This window comes from Columba livia, chromosome 13, assembly GCF_036013475.1.
Source record: "Columba livia isolate bColLiv1 breed racing homer chromosome 13, bColLiv1.pat.W.v2, whole genome shotgun sequence".
NCBI classification, from domain to species: domain Eukaryota; kingdom Metazoa; phylum Chordata; class Aves; order Columbiformes; family Columbidae; genus Columba; species Columba livia.
Window position 1 is genome coordinate 19210737 of NC_088614.1, and position 22170 is coordinate 19232906.

The 22170-nt window shown below is 39.3% G+C and overlaps 1 long non-coding RNA gene across 1 annotated transcript; it reads left to right on the forward strand.

Moving 5' to 3' along the window:
* Positions 1 to 664: 664 nt before the first annotated feature.
* On the forward strand, positions 665 to 12586 carry LOC135575314 (uncharacterized). The gene is made up of 4 exons (XR_010465831.1): positions 665 to 735; positions 7787 to 7923; positions 12032 to 12195; positions 12488 to 12586. It is a non-coding gene; the product is annotated as an uncharacterized LOC135575314 (long non-coding RNA).
* Positions 12587 to 22170: the final 9584 nt, after the last annotated feature.

A 22170-nucleotide genomic window follows, 5' to 3' on the forward strand; every position in this document is an offset into this window, starting at 1 on the left:
TCTACTAGTCATGTTCTGTAGTCTTTAACAAATGCTTGGTTGACCATCCCAGTTGACCATCCTCATTTTAGTATAAAGTCAGTTAATTCGATCTGAAGGTGAAAAATCCCCTTGTGCCTTAACTCGCCGCTTCTGTGAACACCCCAAGGATTTGTTTCTTATCCTTCAGAGATAACTGCATTTAAATAAATCACTGAACAGGAATAAAACTTGCTTGTGATGCAGTTCCAGGGGATTTTCTTAACCCACCACAGACAGGGTGTTCTGCTTCCTCAGAAATGTGCAAGTATTATAACAATTGAGAGAAGATCTGTTACAAAGAAAGAGAATGTCACCCTAATATTTTTCAATAGGCAATTGGTATGTCGTGGAAAGTGAAGATGGTTTTGTTTGTACTAGCCCAATGGGGGTTTGGCGATTGGTCACCTCCAAAAACTGATGAAGCTCGGCCGAAAACAAGGCTGAGACACCAAAAGAGTGAGCTGTGACGTTACCTGATCTCTGGGGAACAGTGAGGAGCTGTTGCTACTCCAAAGGCGAGATGTAATCAAGCAAATTTGGCTATCTGTGTTTCTAAGAATGTGTTTTGTCATGGGTTGATTTTTGATCTTGAGATCTCTCCTGTTCTTCTCATGTTGCATTTGTGGCTTTTGTTCTTTTCATGCAGGTCTAGAATTTCTGAAGTGTTTGGAGCAGGAGGTATGTGGACAAGAAGTGGTGGCATTTCCAAACAAGGTATTTGCCATATCTGTTGTATGCCTCCGTAACTCCAGCTTTCTGCCATTTCTGCTTTTAAATATACTATTTTTAGTAAATGAATAAGCAATTGTGAAGATTAAAATTTTTTTTCAGAGAAGAATATGTTGAGGGCTTTTTCCTTTTCCTCAGTTGTTTCTGGTGTGTTAATAACTCCATCTACAGTTCATCGCTGAAATAGTTCCAGAAGTACTGGAAATATGAGCCTGAACCAGCTCACTAATAAGATAAAACCTGGATTCTGTTCACATTTTAAACAATGGCCTAAGTGAGGAGAATACAGCTTTCACCACCTTTGGAAGCTGTGGGAACTCTGTGCTTCTGAGATCGTTATTTTGTAGGAATCCAAACGTGTATTCCGGTATCTTAATTACTTCAGGTTCCTCCATTTTTTTTTTTAAATTTATCAGTCAAACCAACTGTAAACTTACTAACCAAAGACTTACATAGTAAGTGAGCTGCTTAAAAAAACATCACTGTTAACAAATTTAGGCGGACAGAAATATAAAAATGTTTTCTAAGACCAAAAAGCAAGAAGAAAATAGAGCCAGGGTATCATGGTACTCATGTGGTGGTTTTTAGCATGTTATAAACATAAATACCTTTTCTGCCACAGCAGGATTTTGCAATAGGTACCATGTTGTAGGTGCAGAGGTTAGACCGCTGTAAAAACCGTGGCCCGATGCCTTTCATCCTTGTGGCTGGTGAATTCTCATGTTGCACCATCTTCTTCCTGTGTGGTTGTCTTTCAACACTGCTGGCAACTTTGGCAAAAACCTTATGACAAAAAAACTCTCAAACCAGTATTTGAGCGAGGCATTTAAGAAAGTAATATAATTTATTCTAAACAATCATGATAGTTAAATATTTTCTTTCAGAATCAATTTTTTCCTAGTGTTATTTGCTCTTGAAATCCTTGGGAATTATATTCTAGTGACATCTGTTAACACTGCTGCACTTAACACGTAATTAGGAAGGGAAAAAAAGAAAACAGAAAACAAAAGCCTATGCCAATCTAAATGTGCTTGAAAGGTGCCAGATTGATAACTCTGGGGAATGGAGTCCTCTGTTTATCCTCTGAATTAGTGCAGCAAAATCAATAGCGGCACAAACTTACAGGTGTCACCCTGGCAGGTCTCGTGCTGGCTCAGCTGTGAGGGCAGCCTGGCCTTGGTTTCGCCGGCAGTCCATGGGCTGCCAGTAGGGATGACGTGAAGGATGCCGTCCTGCGCTGGAAGGACTGTACTGAGAACACTGAACTCATTTACGTACATTTCTGACTGTCCATCGGAGGTCAAACTTTTGGCTGTACTTTGCAGTTCCAGCATAGATTACAAATGGTGATTTTGAACTAAAAGGTTTTATTGCACTTTTCCAATCTTTAGCCATCTAATCCCCTGGTGTGTTTTATTTAATGCATAAACTTCCATTGACATGACAGAACCAGAGGCATTACAATCTATCATGTCAAGACTTCATACATTAACAGTTCTTGTTAGCACGCATTGGCACAATACACTGTAATAGTTCTGAATTATGCTAATGATCCATGGATAATGGGTCGCCAGGAGATTTTTGAACTGTACCTTTAAACCAACGCCACAGTGCTTTTAGGATGTGTCAAAGTGCACGGAGGCTTGGCACTATAACACGCTTTAATGCATCTTCAGAGCACCTTATCTTGTATGCTTTGCTTTAATTGAGATTAAATGGCTTTGAAGGACCTAACACAATTTCAAGGACAATGCAATATCTCATATTCTCAGTGAAAGGTTTTTAATGTATTTCCTGAAAACCAAGACAAATATTCCATACAAACACATTACACTAAACTGATGTTAAAGGTCTGTCTCAAACTTAGAGAAGCCAGCACAATTTGAATTAAAAGCGTGGCATAGTATTCCTGAGGATGTCACTAGGATGGGGTGAGAACATTGCATAGGATCTTGAGTTCTGCAAGAGTCCCAGTTAGACAAGTAGCAAGAACGCAACGCTTTTTGGAAAGCAGAGGTGCTTAGGTCCTCTTGCAAGTCAGACTGAATTTGTGCCAAGGAAAGCTTGTGAGAGTTTTCTTCTAGGGGTATGTACTCTGAATTCAGTGCACGGTGTCAAGGCAGAAGCAAAGCCATCCTGAAAGTTTGGTTTAGTTTGTCCCCCAGTCTTTACTACATTCCTGTAATAACGGTTTAAGAAAATTTAAAGAGATGTCATATGAAAAGAGAAATAATAAAAAAGAGACTGTGTCCTGTCCCCCCCCCACCTCTTTTTGTAGTTTCAGTTTAATACTTGGCATTTTATTTAGTTGCAAACTTGTTCTATCAGCCCTACTTCTGTAGTGATAAAAAGGTGCTGCAGTGTCTTGGAAGATGCTGTTGTATTCCAATAACAATAACTGTGTAGTTTCATGAACCTCCTGAGCCTACACTTGAGGACTCTTTGGAAAAAAACACCATCATATCACAAGGATGTCAAGGGTAATACTGCCAATTTTTTGAATTATTCATTAGTTGGAAGGAAAAATAAGCAAAAAAAGATACAGGCTTCCTTTTATTTATGGTTTTATTAATCTTTATGTTTATTAAGTGAAGGGAATACAAATTTTCCACCTTTTCCATAACAACAACTGAAAAAGCAAAGAAAATGTGTATGCTTGAAAAGTTGGGATTTCTGGGAATACGTTTTCCTCTTTTAACTCACATTTGAACACGAGGTAAAACATTTTTTTGACAAGGTAAGTAGAGTAAACAAAGATCAGTGAGAAAGCAGGAATTATTGAAGTACTGGAAAAACTGCTGCAGGCTACTTTTTCACACATTGCTGCTCAAGTCAGGATTACGCTATGACAGTTCTAACTCTCCTGCTGACATCCTTATAGACTCTGTTACATTATTTACTTCTTGTAAAATAACATTCTATTACAGCTCCTTCATGTCCTGCTGCTATTCCAAGTTCAAGGGGAAGAAATTCTGCTCAACCATAATTCCTCTCTTCCAGCTCGTTAATACCGCTCAGAGGAGATCATTATTAAAAAGACTGATATGCAGCCTCTATTTCATGCCCCATTTTCTGGTGCAGCAACAACTGTATTTCTAGGGTGTTGGTCTTCACTTAAATCAACAACACTGCATAAGATGCATTAGTCTGTGTCTCGAATATCAGATGAAGCATGCCCACCCTGTGCTGAAGATAGAATGTCATTTTTCTATCTGTAAGGGAGAAAGCTTTCAGATATTTCTCTTGCTTTTTCATTGCAGGGAAAAGCAAAGCCAGGCATGCAATCATACCCAATTTCAAAAGAAAAGGAATTGATTCTCAGTAGACTTGCCAGGAACATCTGTGGATAGACCAGGGTTAGCAGCAGACAGGTTACTTGAACACCAAAAACTGGCTTAGGTCTCTTTTCCAGTGTCAGCAGATAATCACGCACTTATCACTGAGTCCCACATAAAGGGTCTGTTGAAACTTGTTTTCTGGGAAGACATACTTATTAGTACCCAGAAAATGAATTTGCCTATTGTCTCTGAATTCCCACTGTAAATCCCATTAGCAGCTAGGCGTACCACTAGCAAAATATTCCTACAGTGGGGGAGAATGCTCCCAAAGCACCGGCCTTTGAAAAGCAGCACTTTCATGACTGCCTGAAATCACCCTGGCAAGTCAGTCATCAGCCCTGCTGCTTGCAGTGTGAATCTTGAAAGCAGCACTCAACACATGAAGAACTGGCATCAAACCAAGCAGCAGTGACCACACGCTTTGAGATGGTCAGAGGACAGGGAACCCCTGGCACTACACACACAGCTCAGAGCAGTGCACTTTATCAGCTTTCAAAACCCATGTGGACCATCCCTAATGAAATTTAGGTAGCATTTCATCAGTAATAATACCGACAACATGATAATTATCTAATTATCCAGTCCTTGGGAAGAGATGCCTAATAAACTTCCTAGCAAAACGTGAATCATATATGCTCTTTCTTCAAGGCAAACACTGAAACTGCTACAAAATCAGCACTGGCTACAGCAGCATTGCATTATGTATGTGGTGAGTCCAGATAAGAGCAGTGCAGAGCGTTCGGCCGTGGATCTCTGAAGTTTGGCAGGGACTGTGTGGGAATTAAGGGTGACGTTTGCCATGTACCTCTACCTGAACCAGGACTTCAGTCACTCTCTACTATTTTCACAGTTTGTTGCGCAGTGTAGAGTTCTGGCACTGAAATTGGGACTAAGGTTACATACATGAGTGTGCTGGGTTAGAAGGTGGTGATTGTTAACTCTGCATGGTGATGGCCATGGGTAATTAAATACCTCATTCACCAGGAGGAGGTTTTCTGATGATCATTCCAAGAGTCAAGAGGTGGGAGTTGCCAAAGGTCCAATTTCAACAATGTGGGTACTAGTTCTCCTAGAGTAATCAAACGGGATAGATACTTCATGTTTCTTTCAGATATGGGGCTCTTAGTCAACCTGAAAGAATTCTTTAGATTCCTAGTAGCCTTTGATTTCAAGGGAGTTTGGGACAGATTCCCATTATTTTGCTTCACAACCTTCTTTGTGGGTTATTCTGTGGAGTCCCTGGGTGGGTCACATAAGCAAAAGTGGCCACATATTTATCACTAGCAAAGAAAAAAGCAGGTTGCTTGCTCGTGCTTCAGAGTTTCATTTCCCTTAGGCATGAAAGATGATCCTCTTCTTCATCCACTTACCTCTCTATCTCCCCAGTGTGACCCGCTTCTTCTGTAAGGAGGGTTGATTCTTCTCTGGGAAACACATTTTGAAAGAATTTCCGTAAAAATACCATGAATTTCGGTAAAAATACCACGAATAACCAGCCGTTATAGCCATTTGGTTCAGTGTTTTTAAGATTAGTGTCCTAGCTCAGTTTGCACAGTCAATCCAGTCTCTGAACCAGGGAGTCATTATGTTTATCTGTTTGGGTTGGGTTTTAGATACTACCAATTACTGTTATCAAAACATGCTGAATTAAATGTGTTCTAGGAAAGCAGATAATTTCACTGTAGACTGGTAAATATCTGTTTATAAATGAAGCTACCTTTTATTTATTGCAAAGGCTAGCACATTCATCAGCATGCCTAATTAAAATTTAACAATTAATAAGCAGTGGCAGACCCTGTATGAAGGTCAGTAACAACCTAAGCAAACTTATCAAAAATGCAAAGGGGTTTAGAGTTTTTGAAAAGTTCATTCTGTCCTTAATTAACAGATCTAATTACAGCTCTGCCATAGCGAAATGCAAAATGATCTCTTCAAAAGACAAGAAGCCAAAGGTTGAATAGTGCAGATAACCTTCTTCTTCAATACACAGCGACCCAAGTGTAGAAGGGAATTTTACCAAGCAGTCAGCAGAGTTGATTGGATGGCTTTGACAGGAACTGAAGCCGAGTAATACACAGAAATCCCCAAACAACAAAGGAATTGCTCAGGAATAAAAACTCTTGTGTCTTGGGATTTGAAATAACACCAAGTCAAGACTTTGGATGATCTCCTTTCTTAGCAAGTTGTCATTGTATTTATTCTGTGACCTTTGCTGGTTAGTTTTGAATAACGCTTTCTGTTCCATAGACTGTGTTTAATTATCACCTCATTTAACCAAAATGGACATTACAAAAATCAAGCATAATCTAGCACAGTACCGCTAAATACAATTGAGAGAAACACTTGAGATTCCTGCAGTTACTAGTCAGCATTTGGGAGCTGAAGGGCAGCTTTCCAAGTGTCACGGAAGGGTTTAGTTCTGCATTACTTCTTCCAGGAGACCAAGAAAAATCTGAGCGATATGTTCAGAGTTGTGCGGGAAGAGGATGGAAAGGAACAGAACTGGATTCATCAGTAAGCAAATTAAATCTTCCTGGCTGATTTATGGGGGCAAGGGTCATTACATGTGGGTAATATAAAGTGGCTGAAAGAAAAATTAGGCTGCTTAAAATTAGTAATATATAGCTGAAATGAATTGTTACTATTCATCTCTACGTTTGGATTAGCAGAAAGAACACCAGTATGAGAGACGAGGTCTCTTCAGGGAAACCTGACCTGTGTGAATATCCTGATTGTTTCTTTTCAGACCCCGCCAATGAGAAAGTGAATGCAGACCTACAGAACATAGGTACAGAAAGTAGAAACTATTGAATCTCAGTAATTATCTTGGAGAGGCTCAAAAATACAGGAGCCATATTCATCTTTTCCTGGAAATGAAGTAAATTATAACAAATATTTCAACCAATAGGCTCATTAAACATAACATGAAAACAGAGAGTCTTTTCTGAGCATGAATTGTCCTCTAGCTCCACAGCTGTACCATCCTGACCTGGATTAATTCCATGTGGCATGATAATTTTCTGTTGCCTGTAGAAGGAAAAAAATGAAGCTCACTCAGAATCATGAGCACTTTAAGACTTCTATTTCATTGCTTTTCTTAAAAATCAGATAATCTGGTTTTTAACTGTCTGGCTTGAACAGATAGGTAGCATCAACCGTCAGTAACGTGCCATGCTAATGTGGCCTAACGCTGGTCTTCTGGCGTATATTTGAAAGCAGAAATGGTGGGGCTTTTAAGTGCAACAAACACATTGTTTTTCTGCTCAAAGGAGCCAGATATCCTGTGTGGCCATGACATGATAGCCACCTCACCTTTAAGGAAATTATAGTTATCTGTCTAAAATGTGGTTGCTCAAAAAGAGTTTTAACTGCTATTTGGTCCTTCTCTGCAACCTGCCTCAGCAGAGGAGACAAAACGGGTCCTGCTACATTGCTTAAAAACACAGATAGCAGAAAACAAAGAAATAAATGTGATAATGTGGTGTTAACAATTGCTTTAAGATAAGAAATGAAAATAATTACTTCAGTTCTGCTGATGGAAATTAAAATCTAAGAGCTAGGCATTGTTACTGTTGTTATTATTTTTATTATTATTGAAGTGGTAGGAAGTGCAGTGCTATAAAAAATCTTCTAAGCAATGTTACTCCTCCTTACAGACCATTAAAGGTTCACTTCACACTTATATCTCTTTTTTCCAGACTGGATCCTGAATCGTTAATTTTGTACTTGTTCCTAAAAGAAAGCTTTTTTGAAGCAAAACCTTCTCTTGATGTCTGAACGCACCCTGAAGATGTTCATCACCAGAGCTGTAAATTCAAGACAAAAAGCCATCCAGGTACCTTGAATTTACTGAGACTTGAAATCAATAAGGTGCAAAGACTTTTGTTTTATTTTCTAGCACCATACAATGTCCAAGCTTTAGACAATATCCTTTATTCATAGCAATCTGAGAAAGCAAAGCTGCTGAAAATAATATATGGCCCAAGACACTATATAAAAGGGTGATAAACTATATTAATGATTAAAGGGAATCAAACCTAACCCTTCCTCCGCCGCCTTGCCAAACTCAGCTTACAGATCAAGTAGCTTTAAACATACAACTTAGAGAGTAAGGGTAAGTACAGTCTTTGGGTTCTACAGGTAACACACCCCTAACGAAGAGATAATTTGGTGTTTTTTATATTCTACCTACCTCTGTAAACTTATTTTTATTCTTCTCTTTCTCCCTTGATTTTCCCATTTTCTCTCTAATTTCCTCCTTTCCTTTCCTTTCCTTTCCTTTCCTTTCCTTTCCTTTCCTTTCCTTTCCTTTCCTTTCCTTTCCTTTCCTTTCCTTTCCTTTCCTTTCCTTTCCTTTCCTTTCCTTTCCTTTCCTTTCCTTTCCTTTCCTTTCCTTTCCTCCCTCAGTGCTTCACCAAGATCCTAATTAAATTCAGAGATCTTAAAATCAGATTTAAAGGATTTTGACAAGAGTGAGATACTAAAAATTTTCTAAACTGTCTATAGTCATTTATCTACATCTTTCAAAATGAAATATCTTTTAACTGTGACCCTAATCACTTTCTGAGGAGAGTAGACCATGACATTCCAGTGCTGGGTGTGTTATATGACACTTCTAAAACCCATTTTGCCAACATTTTTATGTGTCTCCTTGACCTGTCTACAAGAAATTAGTATTCAGACAGCTTTGAGAGGATGATTTAAAATCTGATCTTCAACAAGTCACTATTTTTCTAAAAAATTGCAAATGTCTCTAACATTTCATGCTCTGAAACTCTTTTTTAAACGATGCTCATAACTAGGTTTTTATGGTGAATCTTTATGATTCAGAGAAATCTAATCTCAGAGTGATTTGTGCCCCCCCCCCCCCCCCCCCCCACCTTAGCTATGTTTATAGCTTTATAGTAATCTTAGGACGTGCACTAGTTGTCTCTTATATTCAAGGTCCATTAAAAGATTTATGTCTGAAGCCAAATGGGTAAATGCACCGCAGGTTGCACAGTTTCCTAGTGCATCATGAGGCCAATTGTCTAATGTATGTGGCTGAAGCGAGAGGTTTTCCAGACAGGAGTTCCACTAGTGCCAGGGAAGACTTCAGAGCAGCCACAAAAACATCTGAAGATTTCCTTCATAGCCCACAGCAACTGCAGCCATCACCGTTGTAAACACTTGTCTCCGTGGAGGAATCTGTTGGGGTAAGCACAGCAGAGAGGCACTTGGCATAGCTCTTCATGTGTGTTAAACACATTTCTATCAATGTGAGAAGAGACTTCACACAACCCAACAAAAGACACAGTGTGGAAATAAGCTCTGGCTGTTTGCTTTCTGTTGTGAACAGCACAGCTGTACTGGCTGATACTAATGAAACTGCCAGCTGTGATTTCTGAGCAAAGGAACCGGCATGGTGCACAAGCTCCCTTCATCTGCTGGCTCTGGGACACTGCTGCCTTTGGGTCATGACTGAACTTGTTGCACTCCTGTTTTACTATTGAGCCATTCACAGTAGTAGTGTACGTAAGGAGGATTGCGCCTTTACCTCTAGTTTGAACTGGACATGAAAAGGATATTTTTCATGGTCAGAATGCAAGGGTTGTTTAACTTTGGGGGGACTTATTCCTTAATGTTAGCATAAGCAACCCAGACTGGAAGGTGGGCTGCTGGGGGAATGCAAGAAAATCCTTTTGAGTTCAGAAAACTCAGAGGTCATTGCTTGCACCTGCCTGTCCCTGTGTTCTTCCACTCCTGCGCCAAAATGGAACCACGGACAGTCATCCCTTCATACTCATTAGGTCTGTTCCCTGCGTGACTTTTTCCTTTTATATGTCAAAAAATCCTTTAGTCCTGTAGAATCAACAGAGTGGTAGGGAAGTAGTTTGGATTATTTTTTTTCTCTCTTACATTAACAATAGAGTTTTAACTAATACGCCACTTCAAAAGAGTAGTAATGAAATGCACAAGTCAAGAACACAGCTGTGACTTTCTGAGTTTGCAGGGCTGTCAGCGAGAGAAGCCGCATCTTTACCTGTAAAGTGGGAAAATTTATTCTGTAAGACTTTGAGAGAAAATAAATTTGGAACTTCACAATGCTATTTATTCAGAGTCACTTTTCAGCATATAACTACTTCTTAAAGTTCTCGTAATAGTCGGTAAGAATCTCATAAGCATCTCAATGCACCTTACATTCTTACCTCTGTCAAGAGCCAGCAACCAAGTTTATAACAAGACCTATCTTCTTTTATTTTGCTGGAGAGACTCTTTTAATCAGTTCACAGCTGCCTGGTATGGGTCTAATTTTATGCAGGAAGAAGATGAGCATATCCTTACTGACTTAGCAAGTTCAGAGGTATTTTGCTTTGAAATTTACAAACAGATAGGATCCATGACTGGAATTACAAATGTAGATAAGCATAACGCATTTAGAATTGTATTGCTTTTCTTCTAAATTGTTTCTCTGCAGCTTGTCATTGCTTGTGTAACATATCAGCAGATTCAGGACAGGCACAGGAACACAAATGTCATTGGGCCACAGTCAGAGCAGGATGCAAACTCTGCTTTCATATATGCAAATACATATTTTAAGATTGTTCACATTTTAAAAGAAAGCTGTACATGAGATATATGGGAGAATAACAAGGAAGTAGAAAAGTTCAGCTTTAAATGTATCCTACCACTATGTCTGGAAAATCTCTACTGTATTCTGTAGAGTTTAAATCTGTACTGAGAAAATAATACGGCCCTGGAAATAGCACAGGACTACATTGTGTAGGTCTAGCCAGGAGCATGCTGAGCTGGAAGAAGAATTGGGTCTGTGTGGTTTCAGACCGTAGTTTCTGCCTTGAGCCCCATAAAGCAGAACGACAGCTAAAAGCCTGTATTAAGCATCATTCTTTAGCTTAGAAGCTAATGTCTTAAGGGTTTTGGTGGTATTACGTATACCTCCAAGCAGGTACTTAGCATCTAATGCATTTTAACGGAAGCAATTTGATTCAAGACTTTAAATGTGAAGTGGTAGCTCATATTGGGTTTTGAAGGTCCAAGTAGCTTAAGCCTTACTAGTTTTGGTACCTAGGGTCAAGCTCCTCTTCGTGTTCTCAGAATCATACCTGTCCTTCGTGCCTGTAAGGTGTGAACACAAGCGTGACCTGGTCTCCACATGCTGGGCTTCCTCTAACTGGAGAGCAAGAGGGTTCAATATGGAGGGCTGTACCTCTTAGGGTTTGGGTTCACACCCTCTGAGGTACATGGCCTTCAGCTGGCACAAGATGCAATAGGTAATAGGTGCTTATCTTTATTTAGGGTCTATATCACAGGTGCTGGAACCAATTAGCTCCTTAAATCACTGCTGAATGGAAGGTGCAGAATGAAAAACATTTTACCTTCAACATAGTCCTTTCCAAATTAGGATGAGATGTTTGCTAAGGATAGAAAATAGCTTGACCATGCTGTAGTTGCACTATACCTGTTCCATAGCTATGCAGAGCACTCATGGTGCTGGCATCTCTCCCGGACTCTGCGCTATGTTCACTTTCCGTTTCAACCAGTTTAGTAGAAAAGATTCTTCTTTGGCAGTGGCTACAAATATCAGAATTCCCACTGTGAGGAAACGTTTAAATATTCAGAAATTCCCTTTCAAAGCATTAGTTGAAAATCACTATAAAATATTCTGCTCTTGTCTTTGACTTTTATCTTGTGAAGAAAAGCAAAACCATAAAACATGAAGAAACAAAACCTGTCTTTGACCTTGCCCTTGCTTGGATTGAGCACACACATATATGGAACTAGGGTACTGTTAGTGAGCAACCGAACATGTTTGCAAGTTTAATGATGCGGTGGCCAGCCTATTCAATTACAATAACAGAGCTTAATCACACTAATATCAAGCTCTTAGAGACCTGAAAGTCATATTCTGCTCATACTTGCAACTTTTCTTCTACCTGTTACAGAGCACTTGGGCATCTGCTACTTTTGGCAAATTCAAGGTGACATTGTCTCAGAGAGGCAAGAGAAGAACACAGCTGCATGCCCTGATTGTCATTCCCAGAGAACCTCAACTGGGCCAGCTGTGGAAAATTGAGGCGCTTTCTTGGTCCTGTGCAAAAAGAATCTGGTAAGTGCTGTTCTTGTTGGCTGTTTTTAGGGCAGAAGGGAGGTCTTTAGGGAAAGCCCTTAGGTAAAAACACTGTTAAAAAAAGTTTTTCAGAAATCTTTGAGTTCTGTGCTTTAGTTCTTGATTACCTTTTTTAATGGTCAGGCTGAAGAGCTGTCCCTTTGTTCTTAAGCCCTGTGTTTAGCATACAGGAAATTACTTGTCTTTCTAAGAGGCTATAACTGTAGGTATTGAAACTGTAGTTGGCTTGATATGTTCTTGGCTTGCTGACTTTGCTTTATCCTCTTAACAGAATAAATGATCTCATGTAATAGCAAACCTGACAGATCTTCATAATTGATCACTATTCCTCGCAGACAAAGCGCACAGGATGCAAGCGGAATGAAGCAATGTAAGTATTGTGCAATTTAAGTATTGATTCTTTTAATAGCAGTGCTGCTTTCCTCTGTAAGTGCTCACCTCAGCAACAAGAAATTATGGAGGGAAAAATAGAAGTGGGAAGTAAAATTAGACTTAAATGAAAAAAAATATGTATCTGATAATTCAGTGAAAGCCTGCCAAGGAGTCTCATTGCCTAAGGGTTCAGCTTTACAGAAGGTCCTTAACTATGCTGATAGATTCCTCTTGGACTAGTGAAAGCTAAAACAAGTATAAGTGGGGGAGGAGTAATAAATCAGCCCTGCTTGTACTAGACACAATTTAGTAGTGTTCAAAACCCCTTTATATCATTAGAATGATTTAGAGATGAGTGATTGGCATGGGCTAAGAGGTGCTGTGGGTAACGGGTAGTGTGGTGTGGGGAGGGTTGCTCACACCTCTTACAGCAAAATTATAATCTAGCAAATTGTACTTTCAAAGCCTGATATCCTTGATAAACAAGAAATGGCAATACTTATTAAAGCGTAGTCCAATCATTGTTATACCCTGACACTGGAAGAGACAGGTGTCAGGTTCTGTTACTGCTGAAGTTTTCGCAGCATCCCAATGATGTCTTTTGAGGTGTGTGAGAAGGCACATTGGCACATACGATGTGCACACCTATTCCCAAACCTGCGAAACCACTGCAGGAGCCCTTTAACCTGTTCCTTCGTCTTCTCTTATACACCACCGTTGTCTCGCAATCTGCTCCCACTGAGCATGCTGCAGTTGTCTAATGAATTTCACATTCAGATGGTTGACTCACATTGCACTCCACAGGGTCATATAAATGTTCTGAAACTGACAGTTGTGATTACAAGTTAGTTGGGTAAGAAGAGGACCCCTGGGCGCAAATCTCTGATGTACCTGAAAATCTTTTTGGCAGCAGTGACTAAATCTATCCCAAGCCTACAAGGTCAATTTGCAGCTCGGTTGCCATCTGTATTTATCTGCATCACACATTGAAATTTTACTCTGACAGTGATTGGATCTCTAGGAAATACCTCAAGTAGATTGTTTCCATGGGTAGCCTGTAATCCTCATTCTCTTGAAACAAGCTTCCAGGATATGTCATTCTCTTGATTATGTGAAGTTTGGGGGTTTGTTTTTCAAAAATTACAAATCTCAGTGGCGTGTAACTTGGTACAACTTGGTCAGCAAGTGTGGGCATTGTTCTGCTAAACAGTGGAGGGAAGGGGTTGGCTGCTAGAAGGGACAAAGAATACACTGCAAGATCATTAAGTAACTTAAATTTCTCGTGTTAGTTGTGAATCATATTGTGAGGGCACTTACAAATAGAAAAACATGGGAAACGAGGAAAATCCAGTTACACATACAGTCTCCTTTCTTCTCGGGATCTTCAGTTTTTGATAATCTGTCATTAGGAGTTTCTGCTGAGAACTAATATATTTAATGAGGGTAACAGTGAGACAAAACACTAGATAACTACAGTTACGAAAGCAATCATTCCTATGTGTATCGTGTGGATTTTAGAAGCAAGTGGAGGGCAGAGGAAATCAGACTCTTGAAACTGGTTTTAAAGCATTGGGCAAGTTTTAAAGTATTTAGCATGAGTTGTTTGAGTTTTCAGATGAGTCTCTTGAGAGAACCACTTGTCTTGGTCCATGATCAAGGCCGTATGTGGCCTTCTGTGGTATAGGGGCATGCCTGACGTGGAAGAAGGTTTTCATTAGGATGTTTTAATTCACAAAATGAAATGGCTGATCCTTTTCAGCTCTCAGCACAAGCCACTTCTGAACTGTTAAATATCGGAAAATCTGAGACAGTCGTTCCTTTGAAGTATCTGTTTGATATTGAGACAATGCAGCTGGGCAGCTGGTACTTTTGTCTGGTGTTTTTGGGGGAGGAGGGTTTGTTTGTTTGTTTTTTCAAGAACAAAAGGGTGTAAAACAAGGGGGCTGCTCAATGGCTAGGAAAAAAACCTTTTTTTTTTTTGTGGTAGACTGTAAAATGAGCACAGAATGGGAGGGAAAATAACTTTTTCTAGCTCTGTCTTATACATGTTCCTTAAGTTGTGAAGTATCCGTGTAGCATGAGGGTTCAAGAACTTCAGCATTCAAATGCTGTGACTGCAACTAACTGCACCAGGGGCCTAGTATAACGTGTGCTGAAGTCAACAGGACTCTTTCCATCAGCTAGAATGGATGTTGGATCAGGTTCAACACAACACAGAAATGCAAGCCCTGCAGCTCTTGCTCCCAGAGGAGCTCTCTATGGTGTCAGCTGAAGTAAACTCTCCATTAGCTAAGTTCATATTGTCATCTGCAATACTGGACACAGACAATTCTGCAAAATAAGCCATGTACTAGGAGGTAGGGATAGGCTCTAGATGTAGGTGAGTATAATACATGTCTTCAGAAACACCATCTCTGTGTGTATGTGCTATGATGTGCATTATGCAAAGTTGCTGCTCAGCAGAATTAGTCTTTATTATTACTTTTTGATATTTAATCAAAAGACTGTATTTTATAACTAGTCAACCAGAAGTGTTCCATAAGATAGGGAACTAACATGCAGAGAGATGGATGTGCAAAGGCTTTTTCTGTACCTGTGCATTGATGTCCTTCATGACCCAACGCAAAATTGCTGTAGCTTCCTCCATCATTATTCAATTGCTAAAATAGCAATAAGGCTTAACTAGGGGGCACAAAATGCTACCAGTGTTCTAGTGTGATCGTGTCATCTTGCTGTTCACAACCTGGAATCTTAGTCCTGTGAAATTTTGCTTTTTATTTACAGCCCTCTAAGTACATTTCTAGGGCTGGATAAAACAGTCTTTGTCAGAGTTACAAGCAATAAAACATTACTATATAGCTGGCATCTCTGAAGCTAGAATACAACCCAATCAAACTGACAGAACTGATAAAATTCAGTGCTGCAACTCTCACAAAGTGTTTGCAGCACCCTGAAGTGCTTGACTACAGAGTGGTCTTGAAATCAGTATGGTTTTGCCGTAAAAGCAGCCAGCATCAGTGCCAGAGAATAGTGTCCTTCATGGCACTGAGTTAGATCTTCAGGTCAACCCCGTTCTCATCAGGAACTGGTCACCAGGGACAACTCCAAAGTACTTTGCTGCTTTCATGCAAGAAAACTGAATTAGTGGAACATTCGGGTGGAGTTGTATGTTTTCTTTCGCTACCAGATATCCCTCTGTCCTTTGCATCAATAAAACCGATTGATTGTAAATTTGATGATCCTGTTGAAAAAAAGGTTTTATTGTACTCTCTTCAAATCTAGTAAATGGGAATGGAAAATGATAGTTACAGTAGATGGGGTGTCATGTAGATGGTGAGTCACAGCTCCTGCAGTCCAGCATGTTGGGGTGGTGTCTTGTTTGAAGAAGTAATCTAAGGCTATGTTATAAATGTGCCTTCAGCACAGAGTATTCTTTGTCACTTTTTTCTTAAAAAGCTAACTTTATATTAGGTAGCAAAGTATTCATGTGCACAGGAAGAGGAAGTTTTGGTCTCATACTATCACTGCCCATTTGACGACAAGAGAAAATATTAACGGTGTGCATCTTTGAGGTATCTGTGGTGATATGGTACCCAGAATCACAGGTGCCACTCCTCCTCTATACAACTCATTAAAGAAATTCACTGATTCTTGTAGCTTATTGAGCCTGAAAGCCCATTCAGTAGCTGCATGGCTTTTGACCACTTGGATTTTTTGTCCTCTCTTCAGCCCCACGGGAGCAGCATAAATGTAAATGAAAGATGATTCATAGTGTTTAGAAATAACATGGTATATGTTAACTTGTAAGTGTCAAATATCATTAGACTTGATGGGAAGGATGAAAATGATTGTATTCTGTGCACTGTTTGTGACACAAGATTGCAGCAAAAATCCCACCCCAGCATGTTTCCTACTGCCTTTCCATTTTGCTGCAGGTGATACCAGAGAGTTAGACAAAGAGAAACAGATTTTACTCTTTCTAAGTCGCATCTTTCCTTTGTTCATCTCTTCTCTGCTTATCTCTCGCTGCTGTTCAGATCCCCCTCTAGGAGGAGGATTAAAGAACAACATGGAAAAACAAAGGAAATAGCAAGAATGTTTTCTTTTAAGGAAACTTTTCTCAGAGTCTCTGCTCTCACGTGCTTACCTTCAGATTTTAATTTTGCTGTTTGTTTTTTTTGTGTTTAAACACATTCCACTCTGTCATAAACACTCCTCGTGCTCTTTCCAGCGTCAGGAAGGGAAATCTGGGGCTTGAATTGATTGTGTAAAGATACAGTTACAAGGAGAAGCAGATGGAAGAGAAAATGTTGGGAGAGATTTTTTTGTCTGTCCAGCCACCCGTTCATTTATTGTTCATTTCCATCTGTCTTTGCCTGGATTCCAAGATTGCATCGTGTATGTCTCTAAGTGCTGCTAAGTGCCAGAAATTTGACTAAGTGTGGCACCCATGCTACCCTAGCTTGCTTCAAGAAGAAATAGTATTTAGTTATACTGAATTGGGTTTGTGTTCAGTGGTTTTTATAGCATATATTTTACACATAGTTGTTCATGGATCTGCAGAAGACTTTTGTGACAGGTTTATCATGTAGCCCATTTTAAATGAAGATATGTTGCCTACAACATAGGAATGTGCTTCAGGGTTATTATCCTTCAGTGCTCATATCTTTATTTGTATTGAAACTTTTTAATCATTATTCTACTTTTTCCAGCTGGATTGCCTCTTGATACTTTTTGTTATTTTCTTTAAGATTTATTCAGCAATATACTTTGAGACTTTGTTAGCCTGGGGAAGGAAAGGAATTCAGCAAGGTAGCTGGGATTATATACAGGTTTTAAGGTGAATTTCCTGAATTCTAAGCAGGTCCAATCCTATTGGTAGGTGTTACTTTAGAAGGCACATAAACTGGAGCATGGAGATGCTAATGGTGCTTTCTCAATGCCAAATGGCCGGTTGAAAAGGATAGTTACCTAGTATTAACTGCTTACTGTTCTACACACTATGTTGGTAGTTGTAAAGCACTGCAGCCTCAAACACTCACAAAACCTGGTGGTTTTAAGCCCACTCGACACTTTGTTCACATAAACACCAGTATATTACATGTAAAGTGAAAATCTGTGTATGTGTATATATCAATATGCTAAATTCATTGTTCAGATTACCAGCAGCTTTGGATTAGAGAACTGAAATGACCCAAACCAAAACCACTAAAATGCCACTTAATCCTGCTTAGAATAACGATGGAAATGTGCAGTGAGCTGCATGATGCAATGTTAACAATTCCTGGGTATAGAAAGTGAGATATAGCTACTGTAAAGTCAGCCAGCCAGAGCTAATGGCCAGGGGCTCATGTCGGGAGCTTTTAGGGAGACACAGGTCAGATCTGCACCTGAGAGGGGATGTGTGTTTTGGAGGCAAGATCAAGGGCTGGGGGTAAGGGTACTTATCTTCAGGTCATCACAGCAAAATGGTGGTTTTAAAGACTTAAAAATACAAATTCTGACATCTTTCAAAACCTACTGCTTTGTTCTCGGTCTGGTTCTCTTTTAACTCTTCATTCAATCGTTCATCTTTTCTCTGATTTCTTGTCCTGAAATAACAACTGTGTGAACTGACTGGAAAACACAAAATTACATAAGGCTCTAACAGATCCTCAGCCTTCTGGGGTGGGATCCTTCTTCCTGTTTCCACGATCCTTGTCCTCTTTCCTCTTGAAGATAGGTGCACTGATTTCTTCTGTTAGCTCTGTTTGTGGAAGAATTAAATGCTGCATTGAATATCAATGCAGAAACAGCTCAGCTATGATATGCCACACAACCCTATCAGCAATTGCTAAGCTGTTGTGAAAAAAACGATCATATGCAGGTTCTTTCTCAAGTTTGTCTCAAGACAAACATCTCACTTACTGTCTCAAGACAAACATCTGTTTCTTTGTGAAGCTTAAATATGTTACTAGTTCTTTTCATTATTATTTTTCCCTCACTTGAGAGTGCTTCTTTATGCAGTAAACTTCAGTGGAAGCCATTTGAGGAAGAATTATAGGATTAAGAAACATAGGATTAGAAACTTTCTTCACAGAAAAGATTGTTGTTTTCTCTCTAAGCAATTATTTTTTGGAGTTCGACTGGAAGTTCCCCAAAACCTCATACCTGCTTTTCTGAAAAGAGTAATTCACTCATGATCATTTCCATATGCTTTATAAAAAGAAATAGCTGTCTGTACTCAATTTGCTTCAGCAATAGGCATTAAAATATTTGTTATATATTCATAGTGGACATAGATACAACATATATTTTTATGTCTTGTAAATAAATATTGTTTTCTGTTTCCTGGCCAATTTCTTGGTATCAGCCTTTCTGAGATAACATGTCAGCTAAGGTTTCAATAGGATGGTTTGTTTCCTGCCTTTTTATAACAATTCAGTAGTTTGAGACTTCAATTATAATACATTCCTCAATCTGATTAATTTTGTTATTTTATTTCTAAAGTTGCATGGTGACCACAGAGCTGCCTCGATGTTCAGAGTGTCCAACTTGTTTTGCAAACTTGGCAACACAAAATTATGAATTGGTGTTGGCATGTACTGTTCTTTAGTATTCTCAAGGGAGTTTCCTGGTATGAGGAGTCTCTAGTCTGCGTAAAAATACCACAACCAGCTCCTTTGCCATAGAGAATGTGAGAACATAGAAATATTATGTCTAACGTCTGCTGAAGCACTGCATTCTCCTTAATTGTTTATGAAAGAGGGAGATACAGCTGTTACACTGCCATGTCTTTCCAACCCCACAGTTATCTGGCAATAAATACCTGGATAGGAGTAAGATTAAGTTGTGAAATTGAATCATATCTCAACAGATAGTCATAAGCAGCCTAAAGATGAGGTGAGTGCGTCATACGTTTGACTTGACTCTGAGAGCAAAATTTGTACAGTTATATTCTACCTTTAAAGGAAACACCTAAATACCTTTGCTATTCTAGATCTGTACTACATTAACTCTAAAAGACGCACAATATCTCCATTGCACTCTAAGGGAGATTATTGGTTCTTCTGAGCCAGAGGACATGTTAAAAAATGACAAAAGGGAATAGGATCCTATTGAATTTACCAGATCAAGTTGATGAATTGTAAGCAAAAAGGGAGGCTGGAAGTATAAATATGTTCTACATCCTTTCCATGACAGGCCATGGAGTATTTATTATAAATGGAAACATAAAGCAGGAATAATCTTCCCCATGACCTCACTGTGACAAACTGGCTTTCTAATTCTTGCTGAGTGCTGATTATTACTTGGCTAACATTCTGAGCTCAAGATGAAGCATGTGCTAACTTGCAGGAATTCTTACAAATAGGCTGAGCTATTTTCAGAAGGGCAATTTTAAGGACATATTCATGTTTTTACTTGAAGGACTATTTTTTCTTAAAGCATATGAGTAGATCAACATATGTGCAAAACCTTCATGCAAACAATATGCATGCAATTGCTCACTTACATATTGTGTTTAGTGTCTGGTTCAATGAAGCAGGTTTGTGAAGTGGGGGTTAGAGAGTTTGGTTACATGCTATGAAAGGCACTCTTATGAAACATCTTCTTGGAGGTCTATATTAAAGGAACAGGTGAGGCATTAATACAAACTGTGAGAGAATGCTACTGGCAAAGGTAGTTTAGAATAGATGGGTGTAACTAGAGTTAAGAGGTTCCATATTAAATTTTGTCACTTGCTGGCAGCAACTGGACTATACGTACAGACTTTCCTCATGGAAGGAAGCAAGGATCCTTCTTCTTGTGGCACTGTGGCTGTTCTGCCATGTGTTTCTATACAGTGCTTTCAGAAGGCTGGAGAGAAGAAATACAGTGGAATCACAGAAAGAAATAGACAATCATTACTAGTTCTGTGAAATTAAGAATTGTGCCATTCTTCATGCAAGGTTTCCCCTATGTACCATCTTGATGATTTTATCGTGATCTGAATTAAGCCAAAGCTGCTTCTGGTCTGTGCTTTGCAGGTGGCAATGACCTTAAGCACAGACTTGCCAGATCTGTCTGACCGTCTCCTCTCCAGACCTGTAACTGTAGCTATGAGGAGCCAACCGTTCTAGTGTGCTCTGAGCAGTGTAACATAGGCTTTATACTGCTTAGGTTTAACCTGGACAGAGTTTAATCTAGCAAGCAGGTCAAGCCAGTGAGATCTACCTAAACAGTTGTCTTGTTGTTCCACACCTCTTCCATGTTGCATGATGTGCTCTTCCAAATCTCACACTGACCTTTGATCAATTCCTCTTATACTTACATAGCAATGAGCCATAGTCGGGGGACCTCTGCAAGACCTTCTTCCCATGTTTTCAGAGCCTGTTAGCGTTAACCTCTGTGCAGTTTTGTTCTGCACCCTCTGGATGTGTAGATACAGGAACAAGGGCAAAAAAGGTAAAGAGTTCTCAGGTCTTACTGATACCGAATAGCAAGAATAGCACGCTTCTGGGGATGGTGGTTACAGCATTTCTTCTAATAACGTCCAAAAAGTGTTTAAAGAAAGAATTTATCATTCATTTTGTAATATTCTAAACACCTGTAATTTGCTTTCGAAGTTTTCCCATGTGACATAAGAGTTTCTCTACAACTTACTCTACTATCTCACCATGCAGTCTGCTTCTGTGATACAACACTTCTGTTCTGAAATTAAGACCACTAGGAGAGATCAGTGGAGAGAATTGTCTCACATGAACAGAGTGAAACATCAAACAGAATGAGCAAACACCTCTTTTAAGTTCTGGATGAGCTGTGGGAAGTTTTTGCTTCTATGAAGTTTCACACACGGATTTTAAATCTCTTAAATCTGTGAAAAGAGAGAGGTGGTTTTGTTGTCTTGGTGTGTTGTGTATCTCATGTTCACAGGATAACACAAAATCCTACATAAAATATATTGGAGATCTAAACATATGCTTGCGTAGTACTGTGGGTTATCCTGCGGGTCAGATTTTTAAAAAGCGTAGTAAAATAATTTCTGGTAAATGTTTAATTTCATATGCGTGAGAGTTATGTTGAGAGTGTTATGTCAATGTACAGTGTTATTCCTGTAAAATGGCTTTACTCTGGCTTAAGAGGTGCATTTCAGTAGTTCCATGCTTCAAGTTCTCACCAGCTTCAGCTGTAATTTTTTGGTCTTGCCTGCCTTCAAAACTTAAACAGAAAACCTCTGGTTAGTAAATTGGGGATAGAAACAATAAAATAATCCAACCTCTGTGTTTTGAAAGGTCTATGAAGTTTTCAAAGGAATGTTTCTGTAGTTAAAGATCTGGAAAGCAACAAAAATCCACCAAATTGTCCTCTGTGAGAGAATTAATGGTTCTAACTTCGCCAGCCTACTTAGAATGTTTTCCAGAGGCTTTTGGGGATATCAAATCTCCATTTACAGGGTAGTTCACCTGAGAGAATGGTAGTATTTCTTTTTAAATTAGAAGAGCCCGGAGAGATATTTTTGCCCCGAGTCATTAAAGGTTAAACACCTGATCACAGAGATATTCACTCAAATCCTGCCCTTATTTTCAAACCATGGAAAGGTGGACGCAGCTTAATGGTCGTTGA